The sequence below is a fragment of the Amblyomma mixtum genome, chromosome 2 (assembly GCF_055824585.1).
Source record: "Amblyomma mixtum isolate Tamu chromosome 2, ASM5582458v1, whole genome shotgun sequence".
In the NCBI taxonomy this organism is placed as follows: domain Eukaryota; kingdom Metazoa; phylum Arthropoda; class Arachnida; order Ixodida; family Ixodidae; genus Amblyomma; species Amblyomma mixtum.
In genome coordinates, this window is record NC_143013.1 from 12,314,653 (window position 1) to 12,334,287 (window position 19,635).

General features: G+C 48.6%; 1 protein-coding gene across 4 annotated transcripts in view; it reads right to left on the reverse strand.

Annotated features, from left to right (window-relative positions):
• LOC149358449 (hepatocyte growth factor receptor-like) overlaps nucleotides 1–19,164 on the reverse strand; it is a 59,171-nt gene extending 40,007 nt beyond the window's left edge. For 2 of the 4 annotated variants that reach the window (XM_089570509.1, XM_089570505.1), the window contains exon 1: nucleotides 18,574–19,164. The gene's annotated coding sequence lies outside the window, so the exon portion shown is untranslated. Of the gene's footprint in view, nucleotides 1–7,664; nucleotides 7,884–7,930; nucleotides 7,950–18,573 lie in introns of those variants that run through there. The other 2 variants (XM_089570507.1, XM_089570506.1) reach the window with 2 other exon arrangements.
• Nucleotides 19,165–19,635: the final 471 nt, after the last annotated feature.

A 19,635-nucleotide genomic window follows, 5' to 3' on the forward strand; every position in this document is an offset into this window, starting at 1 on the left:
TGCCACTTGTCGCGCTTAGTATTTACTGTCAAAAGCAGCCTTCTCTTGGGGTCCCTCGGGAACTGAAATATTCTCCATCCATTTCTGGAGTGGTTGGTGCACTGCGGCACACAACAACCCGGAATTTTTCGATGCGCGCCCGGTCAGCACCAAGAGAAAAGGCGACAAAGCGAACGCACGTGTTACGGCCGCCGCGCCGCCGCGAGAAAGGGCATGAAAATGGCCGCCGATGGACTGTCACGGCCGGCGAGGCGGCACTCGCCCTCCCAAAGGGTGACTCCACCCTAGAGGGGGCGCGCGCGCATCGAGGCACACTACACTACCGCAGTGGCACGCTCCATCTGCCGTGGCTGTTGCGAAACGCGCCGCCACAGGAGAAGCTAAGCGGCGGCGGCGGCGCGCGTTTTGGATGGCGGACTGGAGAGGAACGCTAGTCGAAGAAAATGTGCGTACAAAATAAAAATGGTGGCAAATAACTACACGCTTATGCATGAATCTCTCGAATTTTTCGTCCCAATATATCGGTAACAAATTACCACAAGAGCTGCGCTGAAAAATTTAGGAGGGCACTTTGACGATCTAAAGTGCGCGAGGCAAAAGCCTCTTCGCGCCGATTTGACTGCCTGTGTTCTAGGAAACGTCTAGAAACGTCTTGAAATGGCTAATGACTAATTACTAATTAATAGCTAATGACTAATTAATAGTTTGGACATAGTATGCCACGATGAATTCAATGAATTTTGTTACGGCGTATTACACCCCTAATGACGTCATCAGGATGATTGACAGCTATAGTGTGACAGTTTTCGCCGACGGACGGACGGACAACGATGAGCCATAAAGGCTTTCGCCTTAAAATTCGTATTGCCGCAATCGTCCACTGAGTTGATTTTCTTTTTCTTGATTCTGTACCGTGGCAACGTCTGGTGGAGGCTATAGCGACGTGGGAACCACCAAGCCGTTGCGCAATCTCAACATGTGCGCGAAGCACGCGCGCACTCTGGAGTCGCTTTCAGTCTCCGCAAAAGGAAACACCGGGCAGCATCTGGGCGCTGCGCCGGAGGCCCAGATTTCGCCAACACCCTGCGCGGTTCCGCCCCGGGGGTCATCGACTCGCGCTCAAGTGCGGCGGCGGCGTTCCCGGGCCACAAGTTACAAGTTGCGGCCGGGCTCTTCCTCCTCCCCCGCAAAACTCCGATAGTGCGGTCGACCTGAAAGCGCCTATTCAGCCCTCCGCCATTCGGTGCTTGTGTTTGGATAAGCGCCGATCGCACAGGCAGTGCAGCCCCCCCAGTTAGCTGCAGCACGGCGCGGTCATCAACAGTTTCGACAGCTCGCATATTCCAGCCAAGCGTCACTGCGGCCTCGAGCATTCCCTGCAGGCCTGTTTTGCGTCAGTCGGTCGTCAGACAGTAGCTAGCGAATACTAAGTGTGCAAAGGGTAGTACAGCCGTCCAGACACTAGTCTAGAGCCTTTGAACGGCGTGCTCTATTGTGCATTGATGACACCTCCGCTGCCTGGCGGGCTCGATGTAGCTTTTATAGGCACGGGGAGTTAAAAATGATCCATGGAAATGTGCATGCACGGTACGGTCTTCTTTCGAGCCCTAACCTACTCGTAAGTGGCGCTATAGTATTCTCGGCGGAGCGCCGTTCAAACGCCCTTGACAGCTATGTGGACGACTGCACTCCATGAGCAACGCAAGCACAAGGTTCTCGCACCATCACAAGACAGGCAGAAAAAAAAGTAAACAAACTAAATAACGACTTTGGTCAGCGGATTGAGGCGTAACTTCCCCCCGTTCCTTGCTCGACTTCTCGCTGTTCCTGAATTCCATTTCACCTTGCTTATTATCAACTAAGAAACTGGAAAAGTAAACGTGGGAAAGAAAACGTCCGCAGATATGCCAGAATGCAACAGCGTTCCATAAAAGGCGCGTTAAAAGAATTCTCTTTGGTTCTCATGCACAAACACCGAGCTCTTCGCGAGCTTGCGCACAGCCGGTCTTAGCCCCGCTGCATGGGACTAGATATGAAGCGTCGTTGTTGAACGCAGTAACCTATGGATCGGGCGCCTGGCTCCGCGAACTAAGAAAGATGGCGACGGCAGGGCTCTGGTGTTCGCAGCAAAGATGGGCGGGGACCCGTTTTCACAGCCGGGCCGTCAAAGAAGGGTCGTATATGCCTTAATCCACGGTGCCATCGGCGCACAAAGGGCTGCTTTGTACCACTGGCTGAAAAAACTAAATTGCCCCGTAGAGTCTATGTTGATCGAAGGGGGATTTTTGTGCTGCTTTTGGGGTGAACTGATATGCGACAAAAGCCCCTTTCTTTTCGTTTTCTACATTTATCAGACACTCACAGAGCATATTGTGGTAGCACCCACCCTCTAGACGTGTCTCTTTTTAATTTCGATTTTCCTTGCCTGAATATTACTAGTGATTCTTCCATATCGTGGAAAAAATATGATGCATCCCCTGAAGATTAGTCCTCTGGACGAAATTACTTCCTCAGACACTCGTGCCCTTTCGAGTGCAATAAAACATTGCAACAAACTGACATAATCACGCGCATCCCATTCCGACAATCTTTTAGTGGCAGCGTCATCCATGCTCCGCACGGCAGGACAGGCCGGCCATTCAAACGATATGTTTGTGTGGCTTACACATTCACTATACAAACGTGGTAGGAGTTTTATGTTATACATGGTGCACCGAAGAAGGGTGATAAGGCGTTCAGTGGAAGTTAGCGACTGTGTTCTGTCTTGTCCCTGCTTTTTGTGCTATGGAACCTCAAACCTCATAGCACATCGATACGTAATCACGAGGGTGCATATCATTCCCAATGTGTTGTTTGTTTGTTTGTTTTTGATTTTTTTTTTGCTGATAAAACAGCTAGAACCCCACGCGTAAGACAATTATCCAATACTAACTATATCCAAACTATAAAGTCTCGATCGCTGCTCTTTGTCGACTATACTTCTCTAGTTACATACCGTAGGCAGCTGAAAAGTTATTCACGCATCGCGTTCGCCATCCAGCTTGATACAAAAAGTTATCTTGGGCCCCTCCCGAAAAACAGTTCTGGCTACGTGCCTGCCTCTGGACAAATTTTTTTCGAACAAGCTCCCATGGAAAAACATCCATAGAGAAACTTCTGTATTCACACGGGAAGCGAAAGAAATCAGATCTATGACGGGATGGAGGGAATGCAGCATGCAACATAGCAAGCGTATATCTGAGTCGAAGAATGCAGGAAATAACGTCTCGCGTGTCTTGATGACGCAGATGAGTAGCACGTAAAAAACAGCGCGCAGGCATTTGCAAAGGTATCTCAGAGTGCGACAAATGATACAACTATTCTTCTCCACGAAAGGTGTCGACTGACGCCCGCCGTCATTTGATCGCTATAGAAAGAGACAAAACGGCACGCTCGAGATATCGTTTGAGTGACGCACAGTGAAACAAATAACGTTCAAGTGTACATGTTGCTCAGCACCCTGGATGACAGAATTGAGTGCAGAAAGTTAACAAAACACGTGGCGGGGCTAGTTGGTTACGCATTGTTTTATTGTGAAAGCAATACTACTTGCACTTTCAGCCCGTCGCGTAGCGAGGCCGGTAGCTACCATATTAGCATATTGGATTGGATTGTATAAACGATGCATCACCACAAGTCTAACCACAAGCACCACCACCAGCTACACTACCAGCTGAACCATGGCGTAGCTACGGATATTGCTTTCGCAATTACCGGGCTTAACCAAGCTAAGCCACAGCCATTTTTGTCCTCGTCTTAAAGCGCAGCGCTCTATTATTTTTTCAAAACGCAGAAAGTTTTTATTCCTTAATATCTAGTAGGTGCGTATACAACTATGCAAGGCGCCTGCTATGAAACTGTATAATATGGCAGCGCGAACATTGCATAGGAGTAATTGTTTCTTTTTTGTAGTATTGCTGGCTTATTTGCACTAAAAAAATATTTTCATTATTTAGTCGATTGAGTATGTTGACTACAAATTTCAAGGCGTCAACTGTGTAATGGCAGTGAGCTGTTCTTGTTTTTTTTTTCTTTTTAAATTTTACCTCCCCCAAATGGTGCAAAGACCCCCACCGTCTCTTTAATTTGGTTCAATAAGCACTTCATTTCTCAAAAAAAAAGAACACTATGCTGTATGTTAACATAGCTTAAAAATGCCGTGGACAAAAACTACACGCCACGGGCGTTCACTTTCGGCTAGAAATTTTATTCAGAGAAAATTAAATACACGCACTTTCAGAAAATCTATATAAAATGGATGAAAGACCAAATCGTGTCCGCGAAGAGGAGAGGTTCAATTCGTTTTTTTTTTTTTAAATGCGAACACCCTAAAATACTTTACGCGCAATCTTACATCATTAGCATTACTAGCACTGAGAGCTGCTCTTTTTCCTTTTTTCCCCTTTGTTCCCCTCCCCAGGTGTAGGGTAGCCAACTGGGCATCGCCTGGTTAACCTCCCTGCCTTTCCGTCCTTTTCTCTCTCTCTCTTTATTTTAAAACATAACTCGTTATGTCGAACGGTGAAGAAAAGTGCACAACGCGAATTTAATTTCTGCCAGAAAATCGGCCTCAAGCTCGTCATAATGCGAAGCTTACCGCACGCCCCAGCACCCCCTCCTAGACAAGAAAGTGCTGACGTCATCTGCAACTGTGACGTCTGTATGGACAGCTGGAAAATGACTTCGCCTCACAGCAGTTCAATAACGCGTTAGAGCCAGCAGCTCTTCTTTTCGTGTCTGCTTGATAAAACGAAGCCTATCTGAGCTGCCTGTTCACCGAACCTGTCTTGCGACATCTGACAATTTTTTTTTTTCTTTTGACCGACGCTGGCACTCCAAGCCCAAGTATCGCTCTGGTACGAGGCACACAACACACTCAAGTTAGCGCGCCGAACGGCAAGAACTCGAGAGAGATATAGAGTACTTTATTTCGGGTCAAACTAAGGCGTATATAGGTCTTCCGTCGCCAGGAGGATCACATAAGCGCAATCGGTTGCAGGCCGTTTACATACCTCGAATGAAGGCGGGGTCGAGGGAGTAAGCTGTACTCGGAGCACTCCCTTCTTAAAGGGCGTGCGCTAGAGGACAACTTTACTCCCTCTTTACTCACTCCTTTCTGTTTAGAGTGTAGGTTTTGCTGGCAGGCCCGAAACAGAGGCTGATCTCCCCCCCCCCCCCCCCTTTGCACACACCAAAAAAAAAACAATTACGTCACACGATATACCCCGTTTCATACATAGCAGGCAACGTGGACACAGCTAACGCGCCTGCTCGCGCAGGCTAAGTCCGCACGCAAAAAGTAGTTCGTCATACAACCAAAGCGAGCACAAGCATATTTCGTACCTCCTGGACTTCATTTTACCTCTTGCCACATTTTCGTCCTGCGGCTCGTCGCGAAGCAAAAAGTACACGTGGCGGTATGATACGCGATTAGTAGGGCGAATCGCTTCTACTAAATCCGCGCCCAAAAAGTAGTTCACTCTCTGTGAAAATTATACTGAGCGCCTCACAGCTACGACCGTGTTTTTCGATGCTATCACATCTTTTTATACCGCTCTTTGTATTCGTCCAAACAATAACCGGAGTTTCGAGAAGAACGAATGATAAGTGGCGGAGTGATATGGTTTCGCGGACGCACTACTTCGGCAATCTCCGCAGCGTTGCCTGCTATGTAAGAAACGGAGTATAGTTCATTCTTGCGCTGAAAATTAAAAATGTACTGCCATTGCACCCTCGCTGACTTTTCAAAAATTGGAAGAAAGGGACGAGGAAGTATAGGGGAACGTAAGAAAGTTAACCAGATTAAGCCTTACACAGTTTTCAATCCCGTACTAGCGAAAAGGAGTACGGTTAGAAAATGGAAAAATGGAGAAAAGAAAGAAGGACCTGAGATCAAGGAATCAAACTTTCATGTAAATTAGTTAAGCGAGAAATAAATTTTAAAAAATCATAATTGCATTAACGTATGCAGAGTGTGGCACGATGCAGCTTCGGACACAGCATTTTTACAGGCGCCATTTTTTTCCTAAATAATTCTACTATTTTTTTTGTTTCCTCAACATACGTAGTACTTAAAACGACATTTATGCGCCAAAAATTAGTAATGTATTGCGCCCAGCTCATTCGTGCGGACGGGAAGTTGCATCTCTTCACTGCGGCCATCAAACCCAGACGTGAACGGTCATCCAGAAAGTTGGTCATAGTAACCCATGAGCAACAGACATGCTTTAAACCCGGCTCACCGCTACCGATGCTCGCAGCCCCGCCAGTCGCGATCCTGAAGGACCTCGTTCGAAACGAGAATTTTCGAGATGTAGTATAGGTGGTCCAATGTCGAGCAAGCGACACGTCGCTTTTCCAGACGCAGCAACAATGCCGAGGGTTCAAAATTAGGCTTTACTGATTAAAAAAAAAGTACCAAGAGCAGTACACAAAAGACACTCTTATAAATGGGTCATACAGCAAGGCGGCCACACTGAGAAAAATTGCCATCGTAACCTCAGCAATTAACTAAAATTCATCAACTTTTCACTCACTGCAGTTAGCGTGCACGTTCATATTGAAAACTTGGAAGCAGTGGCATTCAAAGACTATTTTAATCTGCACAATTTTAGTAACGCGCCTGTGTCCTGAGATATGCACCATCAGGGTATAACATGGCGCTACCGAACAACTGACGCTCGTTACTTCAACGTCTTCCATACGGCGGCGGTATTTTTTCGCTCACAGCGCCTACATCGGATTTTCCTGACCGCGAGGCCTTTAACGCTAACGCGTTAAAAAGTTAATTAATGAATTTTAGTTAATTACTCATGTTACGATGCCAATTTTTCGCACTGTCTGCGTCTGCCTGGCCGCATAGTCCATTTACATTAAGGACTTTTGTGTGCTGTTCTTGGTATTGTTTTTTAAACTCGTAAAACCTAATTTTGAACGCCCTCTATTATGCGTATATATGCGACTCGAGTCGTATGGCAAGGAGACTGCGCAGTATATGACTTCCCAGCGACTGTCACTTTACCAACAAACTGCCGCCCGACCTCCATGACTAGTCCGAATGCGCCTTTGGATATGATTTTATTCTTCGAACGCCCTCAAGAGGGGCGCGCCTGCGACTTACCTTTCAGATACCGCCATCCTGCACCGCGCCTTGCTATGACTAACCGGCTCCGCCCAGACACATATATAGTTGCGCAGTCAACGATGACCTGAGCTTCTATTTCAGCATTCAACAGCCCTCCCCAGCACACGCTTACATCTGCTAAGCGCGTCAGTTAAGTCCTTTAAACTTATGTACCCATAAATTTCTTCTCTGTAACTCAATTTTAAAAAAATATGAGCGCACCTTTTTCACTTGCAATTTATATGAGCAAAAAAACAAAATGATGATTTTGTGACGGTCAGTAAATATCTAGAAAAAAAAAATGGCTTCCACGCGCTACCACTAGAACAAGGAACACAATAACTATCACAAGCGTGGATCCATCGATCTGCTCAATCAACTAGCCCCAATCGCCGCCTTGCTTAAGAATATGAACGTCTCATAAATTCTCAGGAAATACAACACACGCAGCAAGACGGGCACCGTCATTCGCCGGAAACTATAACTCACGCACTAGGCTTACCAGTTCTGTTCTTGCGTTTCCTACTTTCTGCAAACAAGTGAAGTCCGATGACGTCACGGGTTTTACACGTGCTGCAGAAGCGTGGCACACGCCGTGATTTTGTCTCCGATCTACTGCGCTACTCTGCCTCGTGTACAATCTCGGCAAAAGCGCGCGCGGAAATGGCAAGAAATAAGCTGAGATTTTGAAGCCCCAATTTTGCCGCACACCGTCTTAAAACTCTCGTTACCCGGCCACCCGCTCGCCCTTCAAAGTTCACATCTTACCAGATAAACACGACACCGGCCCACCAACCGCTTCTCTTGCCGCCGGAATTTCGAGAATCCCTGCCACGCTTCTGTCTCGACCGCGAATGACGTCATCCCGAAACCCCCGATTTGTTCGTTGACCTCACTCTACGCCGGCGCGAACTAGACCTCGGATTCAGGTTGCACGGTGGATTGCACCTCCCATCCGCCATCTCCTACTACGATGACTGGACGCCCGGACGGGACGACCAACCGGCTGCGCCGCTAACGAAAACGGACGCCGGTGACGTCACGCGCCAAGAATGAACCATCGTGCGTCCTCCTGAATGATCCGACGGAACGGTGAGGCGAGGGAAGGGGGTGAGGAGACCTTGTTTCTGGGCTGCGCGCCATGCGCGCGCCGTCCTCGTTCAACAAGCCGCGAAGAACGAGACGGAAAACAAAATCAGAACGAAGAAAAAAAGCCGGTTTTCCTCGGTTTATGCTACGCTGTCTCTTTCCCTTTCGCTCCAACGGACGAACTTGCGAGCGAGCCGTCAGTAGCCATGCCTTGGCATGCCACGCTTGCGTTCTCAAGGGCGCAGCTAGGCAGGCGGTCGCGGTGGATGCGCGTTCGGCTGTAACAAAACAAAGAAGCCCATCGGCAACGCCGACGAGCGGAAGGCGGAGCCGCGGCGGCGGAACCACGGCGCACATCCGGCCGGAAGTGGAGCTGCTGCACGGACGCTTATATCTGCGGTTCGGTGGCGAACGCACCGACGAGAGAAATTCGAGACCGCCACCAACCGCCACTGCTCTAGTCGCGTAGGCCTCGTCACTGCGAGGAAGCCGATAGGAGAAGATGCTCGCGCGCGCCGCTGCGATGCGAACTGCAGCCGCGCGGAGTGAGCGACGTCTGGCCCAGATAGAAATGTCAGAAAAGGAGGATGTGCAACTGCGTGGTAAACGGAAACAGAAATGGATAACGAGCGTGTCGGGAAGGCTCTTATCTTGTTGTGTCCGCCGAGTGCTCGGAACGAAATACTTTAGGCGAAGTCGGTTAGTTTGCTCCCTGGAGGGCGATGCCAATTAAGCAAACAAAAGTGGCTCGTTTGTTCGCCTTTCGGACGCTAAACGTTAATTACAGATCATTAGGAGGCGTGACCACGACTTGTTTGTTCTTGAGAAATCTGGAAACGATTGCAACTTTTCCCTCAAAAATATTTCGATGTGATATCATGGACTGTCTGAAGAAATCGTTGTAGCGGTACAGTTTCCTCTAAGACTAACAGCAACGGCTGTGCCAGAAGATTTCGCGGGTGTGTTTGCAAGGGTTGTTACAGGAGCTTTCGCGGGGTTTTCGCAGGAGTCTTCGATGGAGTTTTATGTCGCGCTACACACTATGTCGACGCCAATTATTCCAGAGAAAGTGCAGCGTACAGTTATCGCCGCATCAACTCCCACTGCGCTGCAGCTTCAGAGCAGTGTTAAAATTCAATGAGCGACACTTCAGTTCCGCATAATTATGCCGTTCTTTGCTTCTCGTTTTCGAGCTTTCCATTCAACCGTTCATGCATTCATAGCCCATTCTACATCCCTGCCTTCTTAGCAGTGCTTGCACGTCTCCTGGCTGCGAAATGAGGATGTTAATATAATGTTTTTAAACACAAAAAAAAACGTGCGGCTTTTGTTAAAAGCAAGCAGTCCAATGGCATGCGTGACCCAAGCTGTTGTTGCAAAACAAGGCTTCGCTCCTGTGGCGCCTGAAACTTCAAAAAAGAATCACGAAGGATGTGGACACCGTCCACATTGCACGGATCATTTACAGCTGTACCGCTTGCCGTGCGCGCAATGGCTTCTATACGGCTTTGTACAAGCTACATTCGCATGAGCGACGATGGAAAGTTCGGCGGGTTGGTAAGTAGCGTAATTAACGCCAAGGGACCAGCTGAAGGGGGTGGGGGAACCACACTTTAGCAGACGAGAGCCGCCCCCTTCAAGTAAGGCTCATAAATCCGCCCCTCACGGGAGCAGCGCCAACTACAGCAAGCACAAAGAAAGAAAGGCGCCTGCGTTGTACGTCTATAAGTTCTTTGAGATTTGTCTAGTATGCGCCGTCCTTGTTAATTACGTCGTCGACATTCGATGTCTTGTTCGTCCTTCGGGTACAATTAAGCACATCTAAACTCACAGGATTCAAACTGACACCTACCTGCCTTGCTCTCCAAGAGCCATGACTACGCTCGCCCGAGCCGTGGTTGAAAGAACCGAATATCGAAAGAACTGGAGCGATTCCAGTTAATCCCGAGGAAACGTGGCAGCACGTATAGGCCACACAGTGCAAAGGATCAGAAAAGCGTGAGCCGTCGCTAGTAGGTCATTGGCGCTTGATAGGCGCCATTCACCAGATCCAGGAGAAAACAGAGCGTAAACAACGAGGAGGAAAAAACCGGTGTTTCTGTGGAAATGGCAAGCATAGGAGGTGACTCAAGTTGGACCACGACATTACTGTTGCCCTCGAGCCGAACAAGATCCTGAAATCCCCGACCTGAGCCGTTTTACCGCTTGAACCGAAGATCACAGAGGAAGAATTCTCTTCCGGAGCCCATGCTTCGGAGAAAAAAGGCGGCTGCGGCAACACCACCATGACCACTAGGTGGCGCTAGCTGCGGCACAGATGCTCTGGACTGGGCCAAACGGTGTTGGCTGCACGGGTCAGTTTCGTTCGTCCCTTCTGGACCTCGTAATTCGCTTCACCGCTCAGAATCGTGACTCATTCGAGAAGCGCCAACCGAAAGAGCACCCCTCTGTCATTATACTAGCGCAAGCGTGACCGGCAACATTCTGAGTTTTTTTGTTTACGATTGTTATTATTCAACCACATGCAGAGAGAATCTTGCCGGCCATAGAAAGAGTTCCGGTCATTATCTCAACCTCGGCCCACGCTCCCAGCTCAAAACACGTTCGCGGCACGAATTGTCACGACGCATCGAAATGCCCTTTGTTTCCTTGCATCAGACAAACCAATTAAGTGAAAACCGTAGGGCACGCGCTCAGATGTTCTGACGTTTCGCTGCAGACGTTACATCGTCAGGAACAACGGCATTGTTTCGCTTTCTGAGCCTAATCTAAGTAGGATGTGATGTCATATACAACGCTGTGGTGGGGAAGGTGCGCAAACGCGAGCTTTCAGCAAACTTTTCGATGCCAGTGACAACACCAGGTCCCAGGGATATCCAAATCATAGCCAAATATCCTAAAACCTTTGAGTACATGCGAGGGGTGTCCGTGGCAAGCCCTTGCTTTAGATATCCTGACACGTTACCTGGTGGATATCCCGATCGGTTGATATTACGGGCACTAACTTGATACGCACATTCTTTCTATAGAGGCGCCCCGACACGTCATCCGGTGAACATCCCGTTCAGGTGACATTCCGTACATATACTGGAGTCACGTCTCATTACGTCTGCATAATGTTCGCAATAAAGATGGCAGAGTGGACTCTTTTTTCTAAAATTTTCATTTCTTGTTTGTGTCATCACTGATTCATAATTGAATGAAATAATATTCCTTAATGTGCAAGAGCCACTGGCTTCAAAAGCAGAATCTTTGATTTGGAGTATATGCGGTCATGGAAATTCTTTGTTCCGTGGATGTCTGCTCAGTATGCTGCTGGTGCATGACTTCTGGTTTGTAGCGTTTATGTAGCCTGATCTATGTTTCGCATATACTTGTCGGACATGTTCGCCGTGGCAGCGTGTGATGCTATGTAGATTTTACCCGTAAAAATGTCAGCACAATAGGCATTAGCCCATTAACTTTATCAAATCATGCCTTTATGGAGGAGCTACAACAGAATGAGGATTTGAACGATCCACCTAGGTTCGCCTAAGCGATATATTTTCTTAATAATTCACACGGCGGTTACCACCGCTCTACGCGCGATTGAACAGCAGGCGTTGAAGTATTTTCATTTCGAGGTATATTGAGGTAAAGGATTCGATAGCGACACACACGCACACGCACGCGCGCGCACACACACACGCACGCACGCGCACGCACGCGCACGCACGCACACACACACAGTTGCAAACCACTCTTCATATTTTAGATATACTCGCTCGTCAAGTATAACATTTCTTGTAATCTGAGATATGGCAGGAGATGACTGAGGTGTTGGGCCAATGTCTGATACTGAACGACGAGGTCTATGCATGTTTTTTTTTGTTTTTTTTTTTAGGTCGTCGTAGAAGTGGGAGGGGTTATGAGGGAGAGGAACTACGCTGTCACACGCCACTCAGCTGATGCGTCGCCATGGCGCGTTCCTGTGACGCTATGAGCGGCGTCATTGCAATCCTCCTCCTTACCCACTCCGGTTACGCCGACCACTACTACGACGAGGACGCTAAACGCAGAGAACAGGCATTTAACAGCTGGCGCTGTTAAGCACTAAGGGCAAGTAGAATCGGGTTTTAACACCACAGCTCGTCAGGCTGTGTCCCCTGAGCATCCGTTTTTGCTTGCCCTTTATGTGTTTCACACTAGACACTACTGTGCCGGATCTAATACTACGATGTCGGAGCCCAACTTCCTCAGAAGTCACATAGCAGCACTTCAGAAAAAAAAATGCGTATGAAATAAAAAGGAAAGAAAGCAATCAGATCATTCCTTCGGCTTCAAGATGCCTGACGATCTACTAAAGAAGATAAAGGTCATTTCTATCGGGCAGGACACATTCCTTGGCTTGTAAGGTACTTCAAGATCACGCCTCCCGCTCGAAGTCACCGTGAAAGACGATAACATGCTCGCCATGTGTCTGGACAACTTTTCAACAACAGCTAAAAAGATGGGCTTCCAATTGCACACGCAACGCCACTCCGAACCGTGCTCTCCCGTCAAGTATAGTTATGTACTTCTGGCGTCATTAATCAGAGTTGAACCTCTGTTACTTGGCCCCAAGGGGATTAGAGGGGTAGCGGAAGTCCCAAAAAAAAAATCTGCCGGAAGCTTCGTTCAGCCCATCACGACGTGATTTTCTTCGCCATGAAGTGCCTTACACGTCTCAGTTCCTACATTCGTTGTAGCTGGCAAACAAATATGCGAAGCTGTGTCGATTTTCATAAGCAGGAATGAATAAGTCGTGCCGACCAACAAATCATTCTTTCCTTCACCCACTACAAATACTCTAGCGCCGTTCCTGCTCGATACGGGGCATGCTTTGCTAGTAAATCTTTCTTCACATTTTTTTTTTCCGTATTGCACGTGCAAATGCGGATGCGCGTAAATTACGTAAGAAATTCAGAGAGACCCTATTCTGGCGCTCCGATACAGTATTAACGCCGAAGACACCTAACCGTGACCAGCAGTTTGTCACCATCTGTCATTTCCTATCCAGACAAGTGCCAAGCCACGGACGGTGAGTTCGAATCTCAGGTTGAATGAGTTTTCACGGCGATTTAACAACTTTTTCCTATACCTCAATGTGGCTTGGTTTATAGGGTTCACCGTTCCAAAGCGACTCAGGCTATGAGGGACTCCGGAGTGGAGGCCTCCGGATACACAGTAAACATTTCGCCTCCATCGAAATGTGACCTCCGCGGCCGGAATCGAACCCGCGTATTTCAGGTCAATAACCCAGCATTATAACCACTGAGCAATCGCGGAGGCTTCTATACCACCAATGTATTTCCTCTCTCGCGATGGTTCGTAACGGATTCTTGCCACATCACTCCGAACGTAGCGAAAGCGTGGGCTAATTAAATGACATAGCTTCACCAGCGAAAGTACGAGACACCAGGAAAAGAACAGAGGACACCAGCGTTGTCCTGTGTTCTTCTTTTCCTGGTGTCTCGTACTTTCGCTAGTGAAGCTATGTCTGATGTACACCAACTAGCCCACATGGGTACCTTGTTACTAATTAAATGCTTCCTGCAACGGTATAGTCACTGCATAAAGAGACAGCCGCGCGGGAAAATCCGTTGCTCTGTAGCGTTGTCTGAAAATTCAGGGGACACTTTGGCTCTGTAAAGTGCTGCAAGGCGAAAGCCTTTCTTGGCGCACTATCTGGCATTGACTGCGAGACTGTTTGTGCTGTACTATTGCTTTATTTGACTACACACTTTGACTACTCATTACAAGCCGCCGCGGTGGCTCAGTGGCTATGGTGCTCGGCTGCTGACCCAAAAGACGCGGGTTCGATCCCGGCCGCGGCGGCTGGAATTTCTTTGGAGGAGAAATTCTAGAGGCCCGTGTACTGTGCGATGTCAGTGCACGTTAAAGAACCCCAGGTGGTCGAAATTTCCGGAGCCCTCCACTACGGCGTCTCTCATAGCCTTAGTCGCTTTGGGACGTTAAACCCCATAAACCGAACCTACTCATTACAACTACACACTTTGACTGCCAACTTTGACTGCTTCTTTAGCACGACTCTCGCTCTGCTTCGATGAGTTCGGTTGCATCCATGGCTCTGTTCACAGTAACGAAGTATGGAATGTGGTCACCCACGGATGCCTTACACCCCCTGTCGGAGCGGACGACAACTATTTTTTATTAGTTGTCGTCAGCTCCAAAAGCGAGCGTCAGGTTAGCGTCAGACATCCGTGGGTGACCTCACTACTTCGAATGCGCGCTCTCTGACGTCATAACCATTTCGGCCAACCGAAAAGCGTGATAACTCTGCTGACAACCTTCTGTCGACAACGATGAGGCATTAAAGGCTTTCGCCCTAAAATGCTCCTTCTATGGGACGGACATATATGTCCGGGTAACATATACGCACCATGGAAGGAAATGCCACAAGTGTAGAATCCACCCTCCGCCTCCGTCTGATTCCTTCTACGCAATGAAAACGCGTTCCTCTTCGAAATGCAAAGTCAGAAAGGCGTGATGCGCGCACTGCAAGGGCGTTCCGGTCTTGCACGTCCACGCAGTCCTCGCAGCGATAAGCTGGAGAAATCCGATCCGCTATCGCATTCCCTCCGAGAAGGCATCCCGGATATAGTGGGCGAAGATTTTTACTTTTTTTAGATAAAACCGGCAAATACACGTCCGGTCTCCCACGGTCAGCTTAACCACAGAACCTTGAACGCACACAGCGTACGCACGCCGTTGGCTGAAGATGGGCGCCATATTTAAATAAGAGCGACAGCGTATCGTCGGCGCGAGGATATCTCTGGTCATGTCAGAAACGTTTGAGCTTACCCCTTGGAGTTTCTCTGACAGGTCACCTTTGCCCGTGTCATTTGATTCGCGGCTAGTTTTTCTGTTCGCGATATATACAATCTGTCAGAGCATTTAAAGATGCTGTATAAATTCTAACAGTTAATGAATGAAGTCGAAAGAAAAGCACCGTAAAAGAAGAACGATGCATGCAAGTGATTTACTAATGAAGACAGCATGTCGGTTCACGTTAACAAGGTTTTTAAAAAGGAAACACGCGGTTTAACTCGAGGACGTCATCCTTCTTCGGCGCTTCACGACGATGCCTTTTGCATGCAGCGTTACATCAACTCTGGGTGTGGTTGGCAGCGTTTCTGAAACGTAGGCCGGAGCGTTTAGAATAAATTTCTCTCTGTCTCTCTCTGTGGTGCACAAAAACATGTACGGTACATTCGCGACTTGATCTTGGGGCTGTACATATTATTAGTTTAGTTATTTCGAGCAGTAAGCGATTGTCACGTGCCTTGGCGCTGTTCGTTTATTACATGTAACGATTTTTAAACCACCTTAGCCCTTATTAACCACCCTTATTCACAATTAATGCACCTTAATTCACTGTAGACACTTTCTATAGTCATTAATTATTGATTGGATTTCGATTAACTGCACATTTTCTCTCGTTTCATCTGAGTATTCATTCCAGACTTTCCAATTTGGCGCCACGCGTTGGCTCCGCCCACAATTCCGGTCACGTGGCCCCACATTTCCGTTTTTTTTTCAAATTTGGCAGCACTTTTTGAACATTTTTGGCCCTGATGAACTAACTATTCATCCGATTTCGAACATTTTTTTTTCTGCGCAGCATTCTCACATCATCCTCTTTCTATTACAACCATTTGTTTGACGCTATCTCTTGTGCGTTGCCCACAACTACAGCCGACAGATTTTGCGGACAGAGAGAGAGAGAAAAAACTTTTATTTGAATTGAAGGTTGCTCGCGCAACTTGGGTGGCACCCCTAGTCCAAGGCGCCACTGGCTTTAGCTGACTGACGGGTCTCGCTCGGTCAGGGCCACCTCCCACTGCTCATATGTCGGGTTGGATACAGTTAAGTGTTTTGGTTTCATTGTGCATTCCCACGATATGTGGTAGAGCGTAGGGCAAGCTCCACACCAAGGGCATGTATTCTGATATTGAGTGGGGCTAATCTTGTGCAGGATGAACAAGTTAGGGAAAGTGTTGGTCTGAATTTTCCTCCAGTCTATGGCTGCGGAGGAGTCTAGTTTTATGTGAGGGGTTGGGTATTTTCTGCGTTCCAGCCGAATATGTTCTAATCTGTCGCCATAGGTGCTAGGCATGGGGTAGGGATGAGGATCCGCCCGGTTGGTTAACGATCCCGCCGACATAGCCTAGTAATGCTTTCGGATTAATGAATAGTTGCTTTTTGTACACAGCGCTTTGTACCGTTGTGCCCCCGCTTTCAGAGGCTAGCATCGACTGCATAGGATGCAACGTACCGACTGGCAAGCTGAAAGCATTGTTCAGAAAGCAACGGGTAGCTGCAATCGTGACAGCGGGCCGATTGTTCCCGTGGTTGGACAGGACATGACTGACGGGCACCCCGCCTGCAGCCAAAGCGTTGGGGAAGCGAAACTAGGCAGCGAAACAGTGACACATGCACGCTAGCCAGCAATGGTGCCATTTCTGCGAGTCGTGAAACTAAACTATCGGGCACTGAAATCGCGGCTACTTATTTTGCTTTTAACGCCTTTTTACTTGTATTCATTTGAGCAGTGGTAATCTGCCGTCTCTGCAAAGTTAACATATCCGCGCTGTCATAGTTTCTGATTTGTGTCCCTCCATTAGGCCGCCGTTATGTTGCTATTGGTGGTGCCTATGCTTGTGTGAAATAATTATGACCAGCGTCCTTACACCATATACGCGAATACTTTATGAATGATACAACGTCATTTGCTCACTGTCTACTCGTGGCCAACACTAATAAACATTACTGCCCTCTTGAAGGTGAGCACACCCTTATCAGCTCAACTGCGCCCTGACAACGCTGTGGAAAGAACGTCGTAACAGTGGCTGTCCAGGGCCCGTTGCGTTCAGCCTCAAGCCTACGTTGCGCTGACAATAGATAACACCTTAGTCGACGGCTTTAATTCGTTCGGAAAGCAAGATTCCAACGTAAAAGCGCTAGTAGGCAAGAGAGTTCCAGCACACGCGGTAAGCATGATAACTACGGCATCTGCGACCGTACAGTATATATATATATATATATATATATATATATATATATATATATATATATATATATATATGCAAGCCTGGCAGCGGCGACGTGTTACCGTATTCGCCGTAGACCAGTCAGGCTATGCTAAAATTCCGTGATATCGCTACGTGCACAGTACACACCCAAACTTCCAGAATTCCTTGCGAGAAGAACTAGAAGGCGGGACGTTCTAATGACCAAAGGGCGAGAATAATTGTAGACGCTGCAAGTATCCGCATTTTCCATACTTCTTCCATAATGCTGTACCAAAATGCTTAATCAGCATCACGTGTCATTAAAGTGTGACGACCTAAAAGCTGTCGTGGCAGCCCGGCTTGTTTCAAATAACCAGCTACGCGTGTTCGTGACAGGCGTAGATAAATCAATGCGAGAGAGTAACGCCCTTTCAACGTGATGTTCGTTTTCCCCCACAGGAATGCGCATTGTTGCACCTGCGTCACGACGAGCCAGTCCGCTCCGCAACAGAAGACGCGCAGTGGTATTTAAGGAACGAACGCCGCATGAGCTATATTTCAAGCACAATTAAGACCACATTGGTAACACTCGAGCCGTTTGAGTGTGTCTAAGCTGACTGGAGGTCCAGGCACCTAAGAAGCTTAGGTAACCGAGATGGAAATTTAAAGAAAACGTACTGAAATAGAAGCAATTATCAAGACGCATATGTTTCCTAAATGGGAGCGGCAGTTTAGGATCGGGAGGACACCAGAAATATCTAAAATGTGGAGTATTTTCGAAGCAACGTGACACTCCGGAATATCGTCAGGAACCGTGCAAGCTGTGTGGGAAGCGGGGTATCTGTGATACGAACACACAGCCCCGCGTGACCTTTACGCTAACGATGCGTGTACTTCAACTACAAGCTGCCTGACAAATCTCCTACGCTATAGCGACTCCAGTAAGAGCGAACGCCTGTCTTAGCACACCGGATGCTTGACTGACAACGCAGCAAACCGCTCGGTTCCTATCGACGGCCCGAGGTTACAATGGGCACATACGTTAGACGGGCTGCGACTGTGTTCCGTTATCGTGGAAATGAACAAAAATAAAGATAAAACGCGCCACTTCTATTGACCGACGACGCAAAGGCAAAGGGACAATGAAGCATCACCGGACAAGGAGATATCAACATAATGAAAGAAAAAGACGCGAGAAAAGATAGACGAGCACGCCAACACCCCCGCAGGCGTCTGCCGTGGGCTCGTCGCGGTGTCTTTCCAACCCACCTGATGCGAATACCGGCTCGCTTCGCTGGCGTCGCCGGAAAGAGGGCTGGAGTCACGGCCGTTCGTCGTCGCGCACCCAGATCGCGGTCATGTGGACTCGTCGCAATACACACACACCCGCACAGGAGGCTCAGAGGAAGGCACAGAGCTCACGTAGAGAAACCACTCGCAGGCGGCGCTCACCAAACGCGCGCGCTCTCAGGTTCAGAAAACCAAATGGTGAAACACGAGAGACGCGCGTTAGAAAAAGGCTGACGCTTTCGCCGCTACCGGTGCGACCGCAGACACACGGCACGATGCCAACGTTGCTCTCGAGTTGCTCGGTTTGACAGTGGTCAGGATTTTGCGCGGTTAAGCATGCTATGGCTGCTGGCTGCGTTGAATGGAGTCCGGGTGACTCTTGCGGCTTGGCGGATGTTGCCGTAATCGCCGCGGCGTGCGTCGACGAGGTAAGCGACGACGTCCAAATCACGTGGCACGCAGACGTCGACGACTGCTCGTTTAGAGGCCGCGCGTCCTCGCCGTCTCGTAGCGAGATCGACGCGAGGAACTCGCTGCCGACACTCTTGCTCCTTGGCTTGCGCCGGAATGTGGGCGGATCCGCTCCGCCACTTTGCGTCCCCCCCTCCCCCTCCCTTGTTGGAAAAACTTGTCCAGCAGGGGAGAGAGTGCGCCTTCTTCCTCGCTCGCTCTCTTGCGAAGCGTTATCCTGTGGAGCGCGCGTGGATGCCTTCGGAGCTTCCCCCCGGCGAAAGCTGCAGGGCTTCGGAAAATTGGCTTCTGGCGGCAGCAACGCGCATGATTCCCAGCGTGGTGAGAGCTTCGCGCGGTTTGAGTGCCAGCAAATTGTTGACACTCGGCCGCTTGGGCATGTTCAGGAAACACAGCAAACGACGTGTTCTTTTCTAGCTCCGTGGCTTAATTTTTTTTTTTTTGCGTTCTTTCGCTTGCCCGTTTGTTTTTCCTTCTGTGTTTTCACATCTCCAATCGAGCTTCGGTTACACGCAGTTCTGTTTCATGAATCTATGTATTTTCCCCCCATATATATGATCTTATGTCAGC